This window comes from Cuculus canorus, chromosome 2 (genome assembly GCF_017976375.1).
Source record: "Cuculus canorus isolate bCucCan1 chromosome 2, bCucCan1.pri, whole genome shotgun sequence".
Classification (NCBI taxonomy): Eukaryota; Metazoa; Chordata; class Aves; order Cuculiformes; family Cuculidae; genus Cuculus; species Cuculus canorus.
This window is the reverse complement of record NC_071402.1, coordinates 93,278,949-93,295,546: the sequence shown is the minus strand read 5'-3', so window position 1 is coordinate 93,295,546 and position 16,598 is coordinate 93,278,949. Positions and strand designations below refer to the sequence as shown.

The 16,598-nt window shown below is 40.8% G+C and overlaps 1 long non-coding RNA gene across 1 annotated transcript; it reads left to right on the top strand.

Moving 5' to 3' along the window:
• Positions 1–223: 223 nt before the first annotated feature.
• LOC128851528 (uncharacterized) lies at positions 224–8,107 on the top strand. The gene is made up of 3 exons (XR_008448896.1): positions 224–1,336; positions 2,187–3,696; positions 6,080–8,107. It is a non-coding gene; the product is annotated as an uncharacterized LOC128851528 (long non-coding RNA).
• Positions 8,108–16,598: the final 8,491 nt, after the last annotated feature.

The following is a 16,598-nucleotide window of genomic DNA, read 5'->3' as shown; positions in this document are numbered from 1 at the left end:
GCACTGGGCAGGGAAGGGGCACAGACTGACAGGTTCAATGAGCCCCTGTAGACCCACTGGGCACAAACATAGGTCATAGGGGAAAAACGGGGAGACATACATAGCTGATAACAGCAATTTGTAGAACAGTCTTATGATGGGTATGTGCAGAGAGAGTATCCAGCAGAGGAAAGCCATGTCTTAAAGAAGGAAGATGCCCGGACAGTTGACTGCCTAGCCACTATCTGCTACCTGAAACATACTGTCAGCCTTCAAATTGTTATTAAAAGGATCAACCTGTTCCTTTCAGAAATGATTTGTGCATCTGTGAAGCCTGTAACATCGTTGTGTCTTCTACGAGGAAAAGAAAACCCTACTTAAATTAAATGGCTTTGCTACAAAGAGGATCTGGCAGTGGTCAGCTTTGTATTATTAACATTTCCCAGGAGTGATGTTCCATAGTGGCAGGCTGATGTAATTACCAGAAGTGAAGTTGTAAGTCCTATTGAAAAGACCAAGAGATTTGCTAGTGACTTCAAAGAGGTAAAGATTTGTGTGGATTTGCATGGGGATAGAAAATGCAATGGGTTAGAAAATCAGGTCCTCCAGTGTCTTTAATCTTTTGCGGGCTTTATCCAGACATTTTGGTCTACAGGGGATTTAAATTAAGTTGCAAAAGAGACTTCCTAAACTTTCAATCCAAATGCTATATTATGTGGGTTTTACACTATTAGCTTAAAATATTGACCTTTTCTGAGCTTTTTGGATTAATGGCTTGTGGACAACTAATGCTAGCTTAATGTTGGCAAGGAATTTACTTTCATGATGTGGAGGTAGTCAATGAACTAATAGTAATTTGCCTTTATCCAGAAAATTCACATATATACTAAAAGTTGAAATAAGACCTTGGGATGAACCAGTAAATTCTCAAAAATGACAAGACAGGATAAAGTACACTGGAAAAGACATTTGAGAGAATTTGTAGTAAAAAATATGTTACAGATAGTTACTGTGAAATTGTACGATCAGATGATTAGATTCTTTTTGGTCCTATTTTTTTATTAAAAATAATGGTTCTAAAGTAATTGTGCAGGTTTGTTCAGAAATACTTACAACTGATGTGTAAATAATCAGTTACCTGTGCCAGGTTTTGTGATTATTTTTTTAAACAGAGGTCACTGTAAAATGTGAAAGAACAGCTAAGTCAGGTAAAAAAAATCGTACTTGTGATTTAACATAAACTGGTATCCATATGGATATGGAGCAACAAGACTCCCACTTTCAGGCTGCATTCTGTGAAGAGATGTCCCAGAGGATTTAGTGGTCTGAGAAGCCTCCCTGTTGTTTTACAGCTAAGGTAAGAATGTCACTTCTCTAAAATAGTCATGAGGCACATTTTCTAAAATGCTCAGCATTTTGAAAGGTCTCTAAATTACCTGCATCAGAAAAAGAGATCTTTTCCATTGCAAAGATCACTTCAAAGAGAAAAAGCATGTTTTGCAAGATTCCCAGCTCCAATTCAGGCTTTGCCTTTGGGCAGTGTTTACCTCTGGTTCAAGTATACTTTGAAAATGCACCATTATAAAAATTTGATGCAGATCCAGGACGAAATGGAACAAATTAAGGTATGCTCCAGTACACAGATGGCAAACAGCCTTCCAGTATAAGAAATGTCATATGATGGTTTCCATTGTGCCTTGGTTTCCCTCTGTGTTCAACTGGAATAAAGATACTTATTCCACGGCAACACTGCAAGTTTATAATTGGCTTGCTTTTTAAGATGTTTGGAGAGGAGCCAATGTGATGGGCTGGGAATGCCTGACACTTCACTCTTGAGCAGTGGAGGAGTAGTCACAAATGTCAGTGTACTCAAAAGGGTGGATAGAGAGGGCTCAGTAGGAGATGAATGAGGTATGCCTATCTGCTGCCTTCTGTCTTTGAGCCCTTTGCTGGCTGGTCACTGTTGTCGGGGAGTAGCCAAGGCTAAAGCTAACAGGCAGGGACTGCTGGATAACCTAGATGGACTGCAATTGCAGCACAAATGGAAATACTTGTTTTCTGTCCTCATATATGAAAAAGAAAAGTACTGCTTGTGACTTTCCCCCAGTTCAAGCATTTTGTAGGTAAAACTGTACGATTTCTGTGCTTTTTGAGTGTCCTTACAAAGACATGTATCAAGTCTGTGACTGCTTCTCTCTTCCTCATAGATATTATACCAGTCAAAGGTGTTGACACAGAAGACTGTGGTTGGGCATACAGTACATACCATTCCCCTGGGTTAACTTACTCATCAACCCTGGCTGGGTGAGAAAGAGCAGGAGAAGAAAAATATGGCAGATGGCACAGGAGTCTTGGGAAGACTGTCTCCATTCTTTGCTTGTTTCAACACAAAACTGCCTCTGAGATGAGGAGTGCCTTGTGGGAATTCTTTTAGCCAACATGGGAGAGCTGCCTTATAAGCTGGAACTGGTCTCACGGAGAAATGCCTCCTGCTGTGCAGTGTGAAGATCTCCAGCTGCTGTTCTACAGCCAAGCAACAGAGAATACGTGGAGAGTTACAGAACCATGACCCAAGAAGAGTCTTTGGCCAGTGCTTTGTTGCAAGTACTAGTTGCTAGGTGCTGTTTTGAAAGGAACAGTTTAGTAGCTTTAGTATATAGCATGAAGGAATCTGCAGCTGATTCACAGAAACATCATTTCAAGATACACAGATTCTCCCTTGTCTTGGTCCATTTTATTGTACTTGCCAACATGCAAAATAACATCAGCTGTTAATGAGGACACACTAGTTCCACTGAAGGTAATAAATGGGGAAGCTTGGTTCTGCTGTATTTTCCCCATTTTACCTTCACTCCCCTGACTGTAGATCCCTCTGTCCTTCTCTCAGTTCAGGACAGAGCAAGAATAGTTGCATTTCACTACAGTGAGAGCCATGCTCTGCAGCAGCTGTAGCAAGATGTGCCTTGGAGTAAACTTAGAACAGCCTATGCACTGTTTCTCTAACAGCTTTAGTCTATATGGGTAGATATACTGCATCCATGATTCTCCTCTGTCAAGAGCAACAGCATATAGATGATGTAGCAGTCCGTTTTGCCTATATACTCCATCTTCTTCATCAAAATGTTCAGACCTGAGCCTGGAACTAAGTATCCATATAGTCAAGTCAGCTATCTCCCACTGGGCTATTTCCTGGCATGTGCACTAGAAATGGCTTGTGGTGAAGAGGAAGTCCACTTTTCCAGAGGAAAATGACTGGAGAAGACAACAGGCTGATGTGATTTAGTCTTGTTCACTGGCTGAAGAGAGATCTCCCTTCAGATCACTGTCTGAAGGGAGAAATTTAGTTAGTAGTGTACACAGCCACAGGAACCAAGCGTCTTTCTGAGGACTACACTTGTGTTAACACGTATTTGCCATATGCTGTAGAGCTTTGCATAATAGATATGGTACTGGACAAAACCTGTGGCCAGCAACCTCACCGTTAACAAGCAGTAGACTACCACACAGTGATTATTGGAAGGCAGATTCTGTGACTGGAAAAAAATTCCATGAATATTAAATAAGAAAATATTCTAGTCTGCTATTTTTAATTGCTCCAACTGAGAGATGCATTAAAGTTTACTTCAACTTAGAATCTAAATTTTGAATCTGCATTAAGAAATAAAGACGTTCTCAAATATATACATGTATGGATAGCAAAGAAACCTGTCTTGAAAGGTAAGTGACTGAAATGGCATAAGTAAATCTATAAAATCATTTGGAATACTAGTAAACTCCAGATTTAATAGCGGCTACAATGACGTCAGTCACCTGCCCGCTTGTAAGCTGCCGTTGTGTAAATCTGATATACAGTGGGTTTGAGCTGGCAGAGCTGCCTTGAATCCAGCTTCCTGAAAACACTGGGCTCAGTGAAGTAACCCCAGTAGAAGATGACAATCCAACACTACAATCAAACCCCTTCCCAGACATCAGCAAATTTTTTGTCTGTGTTCATTTTGGTCTCGTTTAATAAAAAAATATAAAAGCGCTGGAAATAGATGAGGCATAGTTGGAGATTCAGTTTCTCTTGACTCAGTGCTAGTTTTTCGGGATGTCAGAGAAGGTACAGCTCACTTGTGGAAACCCTGGGGAGAGAAGGCCTTCCCGTACATCAGTGTGTTGCTGCAAGGTCCTCCTGGGACAGGCACATGGCAAGGCTTGGTTTCCAGACCAGCCCTGTTGGTAACTGGGAAGTAACAAAGTAAAACCATCTGAGCTATTAGTAGGAAGTATCTGTGGTGGTAGCACTTTCATAAGGCACCTTTGAACTTTCCGCTTCACAACTTCAGAATGACTGTGTATTGATCACCCACTGCAGAAAATTTGGCCATGACCACCAAATGCAAGATCTATGGGTCAGTCCCTTTCCCCATGCTCCAAGTGCTGAGAAATACATTGGCATTGTAATCAGGAAGTGAGGGGGGCAGATATGAAATGTGTCATGCTGCCATGCAGCTAAGTCATGCATCTGTGCATTTTTCTGCTTTTGCAGGACCTGATTTTTAAGCCACCTCAAAGAGTGTGAGGAAAACTATAAAGACCTGGCAAAGAGTAGAGGTTTCAGAGAGAGATGTCAACCTGTAAGAATATCCAACTGCAAATGCACTGGACCACTACAGGACATTAAATACTGCCCTGCCATGATTTTCCAGCACTGGAAATGGAGACCTAGCACGTTGTTCAGATTAACCTCGGATTAGCTCTGTAGGACTATGTAATGCCAACAGAAGTGGCTTTACAAGGGCTGAATTGCTCGCTCACCTGTTGCGCTGGCAGTATGATCCCTTCCAGACGAACTGCCTCTTTACTGCTCTCAGATCATAAATGCTGTCAGTAGGGTGCTAGAGAAGTGCTGAAAATAAATACTGGAAAAACATCTGAAACTGTTGAGGTCCTAGGTATAATACTGATATGGCATGTATTGCAGATCCTAGTAGCATCAGATCCTGTAGAGTATCCAGTTCATGTTGTCCAGGTTAAGATGATCACTTAATTTGAGGCCAAGAAAGACCACAGGGGAAAGGATTTTTTGTTTCTTTTGTAGTGTGTCAGATATAACCTGCATCCTATGGCTATTTCAGACTTTTAAGTAACAATTTTCCTACTGCATCATTGTTTCTGGGCATGGACTTCCCATGGGTCTCTTCTTCCTTTACATACTACTTCATTTGTACTGGCTCTCAGTCTTTACTTTAGGTCTTAATGTGTCAGAGGATATTAGGAAAATATTTTGAAGCCTCTAACAGTCAGTGGCATGTGGACATGATGCTCTAGGGCCTTGTTGAGATTAAACATTTACTGCTTGGCTTGTTTGTGATGACAGGGACCTGGCTGGGCTTCACTTCCTATACAAACCGGCAAAGCTCTGCATTTCACCAGCTGGGAAACCAGCCCTGTCGGCACCACTCTCAAAGCAGAAATCTCTGTCCTCCAGCACAAAACTCTTTGATGAGCTCTGCTGCAGGAGAACCTGATGATACCAGTAAGAGGACTGCTGAGTATGTGCCTTGTTTACATGGGCCCTGGAAATGGCATCTAGTGAAGGTGGGCACTCCTTCCCTCTCACTGTGGAGGTGAGCCTCGAAAACAGAGATACACATCTAGGCACTCAGGCTGATAACTGGCAAGATAAGACAAACAGGAACGTACAAATCAGCTGTCACCTCTCTACCCCTAGCCCTTTGGTGCATGAGGCACTGGGAATTAGCGAAGGGAGAACAGACATCATCTAAGTCATAAGCACCACTCCATTGGTTTTAATGACAAGATGTCTGTGCTTGTGCATTGAAGCCTCCTCAGTTAGCTGTGGATATTTTCTGCTGTGCTAGGCTTCCATTACACTTCCTACCCTGTCTCTCCTAAATTGTTACTGCATAACAATTATTGGCAGTCTCGGTAGCTGACAAAATCTGTGCCAACTATGATTAGTTGAGTTTTTATCTTGCACGTGACAAACTATCTACCAGTGAGTTTGGTGGTAGCAATGTCTAAGGAAAAGGAATAATACTTTTCCAGAGTACAGCATTCACCTCAGCAAGCTTGTCTTTGCTTTCCTTTGCAGAATCTCCCAGGTGTGAACTCAACCCTACTGTCTGCCATTCCCAGGAAATGAAAGTCATCCCATCTCAACCAAGCTCCAAAGCACAGTGACACAACAGCTTAGAGAGGGGATTTACACAAGGAATTATACTGGACAAATGACCAGCCTGTGATCACCTCTGTCTACACCATATTTACTATAAAATGAGTTTTAATTGCTCTTTCACCTCTGAGTAAGTGTAGCACACACAGCTGAGTGTGTGCATGCTAACAAATTGACTTCCAGCATCCACCATGAACTCCATGGGTTGCAAAAAAACATTGGGAACTACATTGCAGATCTGCTAGAAGAACCCAGAAAAATGTTCTATGATGTTTAATTCACCATACCAGACTCCCAGATGAGCTTGTATCTGACATGCTATCAGATATTAAATCAGTTTACCAAGCAGAACTTTTAGGACAAATGAAATAAAACACTTTTTTTTTTTTTCCCTCACACAAACATAATGAATCTCTAGAGCTCCTTGCTGTTCCCGAATTTGTGACAGCCAAAAGTATAAAGTAGTTCACAAAAAATAAAGTATTGGAAGATGCATCCTCTTGTTTAACCATAAACTGAATTTGCTGAAGTTAGAAGCATCCCACTTTAGGAGGCATGTAGGTGTCTGTTTGTCTGCTTCTAAACTCTTTCACTGAGCATTTGCTGCTGATCACATGACTAGAAGGACTAACTGCATGACACAAGTTTATGTTTGTATTTTATAGTCACCTTCCAGGTAAAATACAACCCCGAATGGATTGTGACTGTTTCTTGTTATTGCTCTCATTACTGGCCTTGAGGATGATCTGTGTGTGAAGCCAACAGAACTGCGGTGGTATGTAGGGATGCCCTCTGGTCATGTTGGGGTTTAAGCCAAATATCAACTTGAGCGATCATGTTCTACTGGTATATACCAAGTTTCCCCTAGAAAGTTTGACTGGAAAAAGCACTTCACGCTATTAAGCAGACCTTACTGCAGCAGATTAGCCAACATGTCCTGTTTAGAATAAGCCACCAACTGTAACGATAGTCAGCCCAGAGAACACATATAATCTGTGTTATTTTGGAAGAGGCATGGAAAAAGCCAAAAAAACAGACAGTTATTATGATATGCATATGACAAAAGGCTCACATTCAAGTTCAAGCTGTTGCAGCTAAAATTTTTTTCTCCCACTGCTCTGAGGGTACCTAAGTGCCATTCTGGATTCAGGTCTCAAAGTGGAACTTGATCCGAGTGAGAGCAGGGAGGTGGAGGTGAGCAGGATGCTTTCTCCTGAAGGCTATTGCATCACGGCCTTTGAGTCAACACATTTCAGACCTCCCACAGAGAGAAGAGCTGGTTCTTTACCTGAGCAAGCCCCAGCACAATAAGTTGGGTAGCTTTCCTCCAGGCATTTTACTGAGGTCATACATGACAGTCACAAATATTTCTCAGATTATCAAATCTTGTGGAAGACTGTGGCGTGTTGTTCAAAGAATTTTTTCCTTTAATTACAGTAAGGCAGAAGTTAGCTTAAAGGAAATCATACAAAGTGATGTCTGAGTCACTTGACGATGACTTCCTGCATTAAAAAACAGAGGCACAAAAGAAGAATCCCACCTCTGCTCTTTTTTTGTTCCATGAGGCCTTTCTTGCAACACCAGCTAAAAAAGCAGCTTTCTGGGGATCTTCCTGAAATAGGGGAATCCCCACTGGAAGCGGAAGATTTTTCTATGCTGTGAGGTGTTGGAGGAAAGGTCAAACTACTCGGAAACACAGCAGCAGAGGGCTTTGCTGACTGATACAGTTTAGGATAGGATAGAAGGTACTCTGGAGATGAAACAAAGAATTAGAAAGCTTTGACTAAATCCCCTGACTGTATGTGAAAGCTACCACAAGGAAATGGTCCCAACATGTCTTGGTAGGGACTGTTAGCTGATGAAAATTCTCAGTTTCTGTCAAAGTAGCTAAAAAAACCCAACCCAATGGATATGCTCTTTTCTCACAGAAGAGCACATAAAGTAATTTCAACCACACAGGTTCTGTGTCTGGTCTTCAGACAAGGTATCGGAGCTCTGTATTGACAGCTAACAGCTTTCTCAGAAACAGCACAACAGAGAAAGATGACAACAGAGCACTGAAGGTAGACAAGGCTCTCACATTTGCCATTCATGCAGGATAACACTCTTGATGATATTTGTTGAAACTTGTATCCTTGATCAAGAATGACATTTTGTCATTTATGCAGTTGAACAGAAATCTTCTGATGAAGAATTCGAAGTTTCAGCAGAGCCAAAATTGCTCAATGCCGTTAACAGGGCCCAGGCTGAGCTTTCACACTGAAATAGCAACTGTGAAGGGGAAAAAACTGTAACAAGTTAGGAAAGCACTCAGGAGGCCTCAAAAGGATGTAAGCTATGCAAATCTTTGTTTTCCCAGTTGTCATCTTGTTCCAACTCTTCTCTGCCTCTTTTTTCATGTACTTATTTTCACTAAGATAAACACAGTTCGGATACAGGAATGTATAAGCATTCTTGTTGTGCAGGGCACACGTGATCTTTTACAGCATGGGCCTGGTATATGCTTAGCTGATGCTCAAATTATACCAGATTTTCTACAGAGCAGGAATAACTGGATAACTAAGCATAGGTTCCCTTCTTTTACTATATTTCTTTTTCCAGGAAAGCATCCATTGATTTCACCATGTCTTCTGCTAAAGAAGGTGCCATGCAGATGAACAGGGCCAGGGGGAGCAACAATATTCTTTCCTAACAAATGCCTGTGGCTGTGGTATTGTTTGGTTGCAGAAACATTAAACAAGTTTGAAGTCAGTTTATTTCAGTGTTCGTATGTGAATCCCCATTGCTACTCTGTGCCGGCCAGCAAGACTGTTGCATCTTTGGTGAACAGCAGACGTCAAGTTCATGGTACAGCTGGGAAAGTGCCTGAATCCTGATGAAGGTATAGTCTGAAGAACAGCTGCAAGTAACATTCTGAGACACACAACATTTTCCTTCAGTTAATTAATGGTCAGTTCCAATGCGAACAGTTTTTATACACAAATATATATACACATAGACATGCATGAATATAAGTATGTACAAATACACACAAATGTATTTATGCATGTGTTTACAGTTAGATACACGCTCTGCACATCTTAACAGCCCTGGATTCCACTTATGGGCAGCACTTCAACAAAGTGTAATTATTTCATTATGGAGAATCAGGTCGCAGTCGCATAGGAAAGGAAACCAAAAGCTACTCCTCACTTCCCCTAGCATGAAGATTTTTAAGTTTGAGGCTTCTGACAGGAGGAAGTTATTAGGAATTGTCTTCCAGGCAGATCTCATATCTGTGTTTAGCTGTCCTGACGGTAAGCAGACTCGCAGCTCAGCTGATACCACCAAGTAATTTCATCAGCCACACTTCAGACAGCAAGAGGAAAGCAAATCGCTGGGCTTTCAACCAGACCTGGTGTTTCAATCCAAACTCATCTGGGACACACCCATTAAACACATCCTGGAGAAACAGTGACGAGAAAAAAGTCTGAGACTCCCTTGCTATGGCCCTTAAAATTTTGTGGTATCATATGTCTGAGACAGCTGTGTAGAAACCTGGGGCTGGATATTAAAAGCTTTTTCACCCTTCTTGGGTAGGCCTATGCCAGTATGCAATGTGTAAACTGGGAAGCCACAGGAATGACAGTTCCAGCATATGCACCTTCTTAAGGTTTTTGTCAGAGGAAAAGCACTCACTGCTAGAAACAAAGCCATTATAAATGACACCTTGGTTTGTTTTGCTCAGTAACTACATAGATGATATTTTGCTTCAGAGACTCTCTGCACTCAGTTTGACTTTTTTTCATCAATATCAGGTGCATTAAAATAGTATATTTCATCCAGGAATAAGAGCTTCCATCTGATTTTTAGGTCGTTTTGATTTTCTTTTTCTTGATAAGCGCATGCCTTTCAGAAATGCAGTAAGTAGCATGAGTGAATCCTCCTACCTATGAACCTAAAGCCCTCGTTCAGGTGTAGACTTGCACTATAATAAAATGATTTGGTGGTTGTTTTTTTTTTTCTCCAATTTTTCGCGTAGACTGGCTTTCAAGCACCCTAGATTTTGTGACTCACCTAAAAAGTCCATAGGTAAGCTCATAGATTTTTCTTGCCAGTGAAGATTGTGGTGTTTCCCAAAAAACTGCTGATCTATATGCAAGAAGAGTCCTCTTTTGGCAAGAGAGAGTACAGTGGAAACCCAACAGTGGCATTAGAAATAGCTTTCTTACATGATACTACATCAAGTCCAAGCTGAACTGAGAAAGAATTAAAATGTTAAGTCGATAGCTCTTTGTCAGGTTGCCGGGTTGATGATGTCACGCAAGGACAACAACTCATACATTTTCTACAGATTATAGAGGCATTTCTTAACACTGAGTCACCACATGACCAGATATTATGGGTAGCCCAAAGCTAATGCCCCACAGTAGCAGGCAACCTACCACAGGGCTACCAAAGTCTGGCCAGATTTTGAAGGACACCCAGCAGGGCCAGCAATCAGCTGTGAGTCACTATATTTTGTGACTGATGTCTATAAGAGATCACAGCTTTTAGCCAATTCTGATCAGCTTTGGATTTGGTGGGAGCCAGAAGCTGCTGCACACAGACAGACAGTGCACCACTGCTGCTAAATCTCAATCTGTGCTGTGCTTGGTGGCATTTTTCCTCCAGGTAAGACTGCAGCTCTTGCTGCACATGCAGTGTCTCTTGGCATACTTTACTTCCTGTTGGGAAGGAAATCTACAGCCCTGCATATCACTTTGCAGAAACTGCTGATTTGTGCTCTTATCTGTTATCTCTCTTCATCATTTCCAGACTAAGTCATGCACAGACAACATTATTTATATAGCTCAGTGGAATGAGTTATAGCTATGTGAAATGCCCCGTTACCCTTATTTCTTTATCACCTGTCATTCTGGTAGTTCTTTTAAAAGAAGAAATCTTCTAATATATCTTCAATCATAAGAAAAACCTCCTTGGTCTCTCTTTGTCTCTCACATACACACACTAATTTATCTGTTGCACATTCACACACTCATGTCTTCTCTCTTCTTCTTGCATATTCTTGCACCCTCCTGGAGGTCCTGCTTTCTTACATGTGTGTTGCTACACAAGTAACAATCAGGACAAATGACTGTCACATCCTAATTAGCCTGACTGATTTTTACTTGGTCTGGAGAGCCTTAAAACCTGAAAAGGCATTGAATATCAACAGTGTGGCACTATACAACAAAGGAATATTTGTTTTCATAGGTAAGCTACCCAGTACCAGAAGTCCTGACCTGCCTGGCCAAGGGATAAATTGAGCTGGAAGAAAACAATCTACTTTCCCAAGAGCAGGCACAGGTTATCTTTTCTTTAAGCTTCCAGTTTGTTTCTCCTACTTGTTTGTTTGGTTTGTTTTACCCTCTACCCATTTGAGGTGTGTTTCTGGTTCAATGCCCCTGTAAAGGCCAGAGGAATTAGCACTGTTGAATAAAATCCAGTACTGAATTGCCCTTGTGTTGTCTGGACTTTGTTATGGTTTCAGTTCATTAAAACCAAGAGAAAGACAGCTGGAAGAGAGAGAGACAGCTAGAGGAGGGTCTCTGGGACTGGACTGTGGTAAGTCTTCTTCAGGGGCCAGATCTGTTCTCTTTTAAAGAGAAAATGACAAAAAAATCCCAGCTGTGAGATGTCAGGATGAGTAGGAAATGACATATTCTGGGCAAGATGGAGAAAGAGTAATAGATGTTTCATGCCCTAATTTTCCTAAGTGTCTCATCTTTGGTTTTCATTGGTGCTGCAACTCAACCGGCAATGGGTATGTTGTATCCCTGCCTCACTTCTCCACTTCTCTCAGCTCTGTTGATTTATTCCTCCACACATCTCGCAATCCTCTGATGTTCCTGAAGTGTGACCTCAGCAGGTCCCGTTCCTGGTGTGGTAAGCTGCTTGGACCTCCTGCCAGTTGTCAGCATCCCTGGGGAGTTCTGGGCAAGAGAGTTTCTCAAGGCAAAATCCAGCTGTCACACATTTGCTGCCTCTATCCCAAACAGGTGGACAAGGCACAGGATGAAGACTGCAATAGGGGAGAGAGTCCCAAAGACTGCAAGAGAGAGACATATCCAGCTTAGAAAAAGGGGGAGGCAAGAATGAACCCTTAGTTTGTCTCATTTTCTCAGGAAACTGAGACCTTCAGAAAGCTGATTTTTGCATAGCTATTCCAAACCAAACTCCCCGCGTCTCTCTGGTCTACTTAAGCAAAATTATCAAGACAACCTAAAATAGGAGTAGAGTCCTTGAGGCACAGTAGCAATAGAGTGACTTTTTCCTATCAATTCTTTAAAAGCTTGCTGTCACTACACCAGTAATTGCAACAAGGAAGATGATGTTGTAACAAACTGGCCTATTTTTGACAACAAATCGGGACTGAAACTTCTTTCCCTTCTCTGTTCTCAACTGTTATTCCTCTTTTCTTTCCCTCTCCCCACATTTAACCATTCCTTTCCTGAAAAAGAGTGAAAGTAGTTGCAAAAGAATATAGAGGAAACAAATGACATAGAGGAAGTTCCTGAAAGAAGAAGTCATGTTTCTTCCATTTCATAAAAAATCCAAAAATGTTTTGAAAAACAAACTGCAGGTATATTTTTTATTTCCGGAAGAATCCAGTACCTAATAACAAAAATCACGCACCAGCTTAGTTAAATAAACCACTGAAAATAAGTCCTGCATCTTGTAAATATGTGAGTATCTGCTAAACAACACACATTATGAATAACTCAATGTGACTGAATACTCCTGTATTTGGAGGAAAACATACTTCAAAATTCTTTTGAAATTATTTCTGTCCGGTATGTCAGAGTTTACAAAGCTGTTTCCTAGGCTCCTCATCAAAGAACAGCAGCAACCTTAAGAAAAAATAAAAATAGCTACTTATTAGGAAGAACAGATGGTGCATTCGTATATCACAAAACTGAAAAATTTTAGCAACTTTGAATATCAAGTTCTTGAGCTGTAACTCATTTGCACTGGAAACTTAGTTAGCAAGTCAGAAAAAAAACCCATTCAGAATACTGCAGAGCTGTAAAAGAAGTGAGTGCTGACACATTAAATAAAATCTATTTTTACGTCAAGTCCTGATAGCAGTATATTTTTTTCTTTTTCAAAGAGAAAGAGAAAATTCATTTAGAACTTTCCATACTTGACCAAGGCAGCTGATTCATGATGGAAAATATTTTTATGTCTTATGTCAGCATTACTTTGTTTCACATTAAAGGCTGTGGTACTGAAATCTTTCTTTTATGATAGTTTAAATTTCTCACCAGTTCTCTCTTTCCCATAAAAGCATTGTGCATTGGAGAATGAATGCAGAAGAATTTCAATTCACTTAGCTTTGCACATCAGTTTTCATCTATGTCTGAATGAAAAATTACATAATGAAATGTATCTTTTGTGATGCAACCCAGTGAAACCCTGGAGCAAAAACATGAGCTTAAAACCAAATTTCCCAAACTAGTCTGAATCAGACTTTTTAATCAATGTATTACCAGAAAAATGGTTCTATATATCTAAGGTGTCAGTGCAAGCATTTAAGAACCAAGACTGAAGACTCAAGTCTCCCTTTCAGTTTAAGTTACTGTCCCTGTCACAAGTTAATATCTGGAAGTGAATGCAAACTCTTACGAATGTGTTAGAAAAATTAAGTTATTGAAAGATAAATCAATAAACTGGGAAACAGAGAAGTATTAATGTTGAAGAAATGCTGGCATTACTCAGACAAGTATGGAAGAGTTGGTATCAGCAGCTGGAAAAGAGTGGCATAAATTCTTAGCAATTATGCACTTCTCTATGAGCTATAAATGGTGAGACTGGGTCTGTCTAGCTCTCCCCATGACTCTGCATCCCAGTTCAATGAATTCTTGAGGTTCCTATGGGAATTCATCTCCTAAACTTTTTGGCACAGACTGAAGTCAATGTGACTTGAAGAGTACAACAAAGGCAAGACTTAAGATGCTGCAGACTCTGCACCTCCAGCTTTCAGCTTATTTTTGTTATCTGCCGAAGGGTTAGAACCAGGCATTATTCTGAATCTCAGAAGAAATATGCTTCCTGCAAGATTTCCAGACTGATATATTTTCTGTGTAATGTGATGCTTTAGTTCCATTACTTAGAGCCAGCAGGTATCTCTAGAACCTTGGACTTCCCATAACACCTATGATACCATAGTGTGTAACTCCCATGCTTTGCCTGTCTACCTTTCTCTTCTCCTCTTTCCCATTGTTGTGAAGATTTTGGAAACTGTGTTGGTTGGACATGAATACTGACCATGTTTATTATCCCTCTGACCATCTTCTTTTGCTTTTAGGGTTAGTGCCACCACTAACCTGGGAGATCCTAGGAGGCAATGCCTGACCAGAAAACTCACTTCTAGTGAGTGCCATCCTTACTGTTATTCTTCATTCAAGTACATGGGTATTGCCTCAAACTTTTCAAAAACAGCCATCCACAACGAAGTACAGCTCCTGGTACTTCAGTGGAGCTCTTTGTTTCATTGCAATGCTGCAAAACACAAATTCAAGTTCTTCTGAACTTAAGGGCAGCATCTCTACCAGGTAAATTTCTCACTAAACAGTAAGGAGAGAAGCTACGCTTGCTTCGTCTTTGCAGCTGTATACAGGTCTCCGGATTAGAAGACAAGTCAAAAAAAATTGTGCACTTGTTCTTAAGAGTACAGGAGATAGACTATTGTCTTCTTCCTTGTTTTCATCTGCAGTGAAAGATCGAGATCAATTTAGAAGTTTTCTGTACCTTAATCATCTTATCCAGTGAAAAGAAAAACAGAATTTCTGCTTATGCAAAGTAATAGTAGACACATTTCATATGTGGTTGGCTGTGAATATTAGAGACCAGAGGATTACACTTTTTTGCCATTGCAGTAGTTTCTTTGCAGCAGCTGGCAGTACGCTTTGCTGTCAAATATTACTAAGAAATTTATTCAAACCAAGGTGTTCCCATCTCACAAATTTGTTCTCTGTCTTCAGCACAGAAAGTCACATTGTCAGGTTTCACTGACTACCCACCTGGCTCAAAGTTAACCTAACTCTTCACTGATGTCGCCTAGATATTTCAAGGCAGACTATGGTGGGCCTGGACCTGCTCGATCCTCATGTTTGATACCACTCTAAAAACTTCAGCTCACCCACACAGACTTCGACTTTCTCACCAGCCAAAATCACCTTGAGAAATAGGGTTTAAACTAGTCTTTGTCAAGGAATGGCAGTGGTGACTGAGTGATCTGACTTTCTCATTGTAGTAGCACATGGCATACGTTCACAAGGTTTCTTCAAACTGGGAGTGAGTACTGTGAAAACTGATCTTCAATGAGATCCTGGCATATACTCTGATGCTACGGAAAGAAACAGCTTCAGTGCTGTTTCCACATCCTTTGTAACCACACTGAAGTTACAATTTTCCAATAATTTTATTTTTGAACTGCTTTGTTTAAATTATTTTGCCCATCCCCTTTTTTCAAGGCAGAAGATTTCCCAATGAAGGGTTGTCCTGGAAGTGTACAACATAAATAACATCTCCTGGGTGTGACAGGCTCTCCAAATAGCTAAGTCAGAAAAGAACATGAAGACATTTTCTTTTTTTTTTTTTTTTGTTTCAGTATGATAATCAAAACTAGTCATCTCTTCCTCTTGAGTCAGCCCAGCTATCCAGTCACATAGCTATCCAGCTATCCATGTGAGGGTGGCAGGCCAGGCTGCAGGAGCCAGCTTTATTCAGCATTTCACTGGAATGAAATTCTCTTCAGCCCAGTACATCTCCTTTTCTTGTCTCTGTCTCGTTGCCTCTTTAGGATGCCCTAGAGTTAATTCACAGTAACTAAGCTTGCCCTAGAAACCCCACTTAAGAAGATGTGTTTCTCCTGCCAAGAGCTTCCCTTACTCTATTTTCTTCAACATACCTTCAGTTTATTGCGTAACTGTTATACAGTGCATCTTGCTCTTGCTTACCTCTTGGAATATATTTCAAGATTATCATTTAGCTGTGTGAAAGCAATTGATAAATATCTCCCCTGCTATTATTCTATGGGAAATTCATATTTGCCTTAAGAAAATTAGATGCTGAAAATTAGGGACCCAAAATATTCCCATCTGTTTAATACAGTTGCATCCCTCAAATGCTACTTCATGAAGGTAAGGTGGGTGTGGTCCCAACTTCAGCCTGCTTTTCAGATGCTCTCTCCTTACCAAGCCTCACTTCAGTGGCAATGCCTGAAGTTTTCTGGGCAGGGTGCTGGGAAGAGACGGAAATGAGCATTTGCAGACACTTTGAACTGTCTCCTGAATAAATGGGAGAAAACTAAAGGATCCCCAGACTGCAGGGACTATTGACTTCATAACTATTTCAACAGCTCCATCAGCAGTGGCATGTAAAAGGAGCCCATCATTTATAAATGAACTCTTCT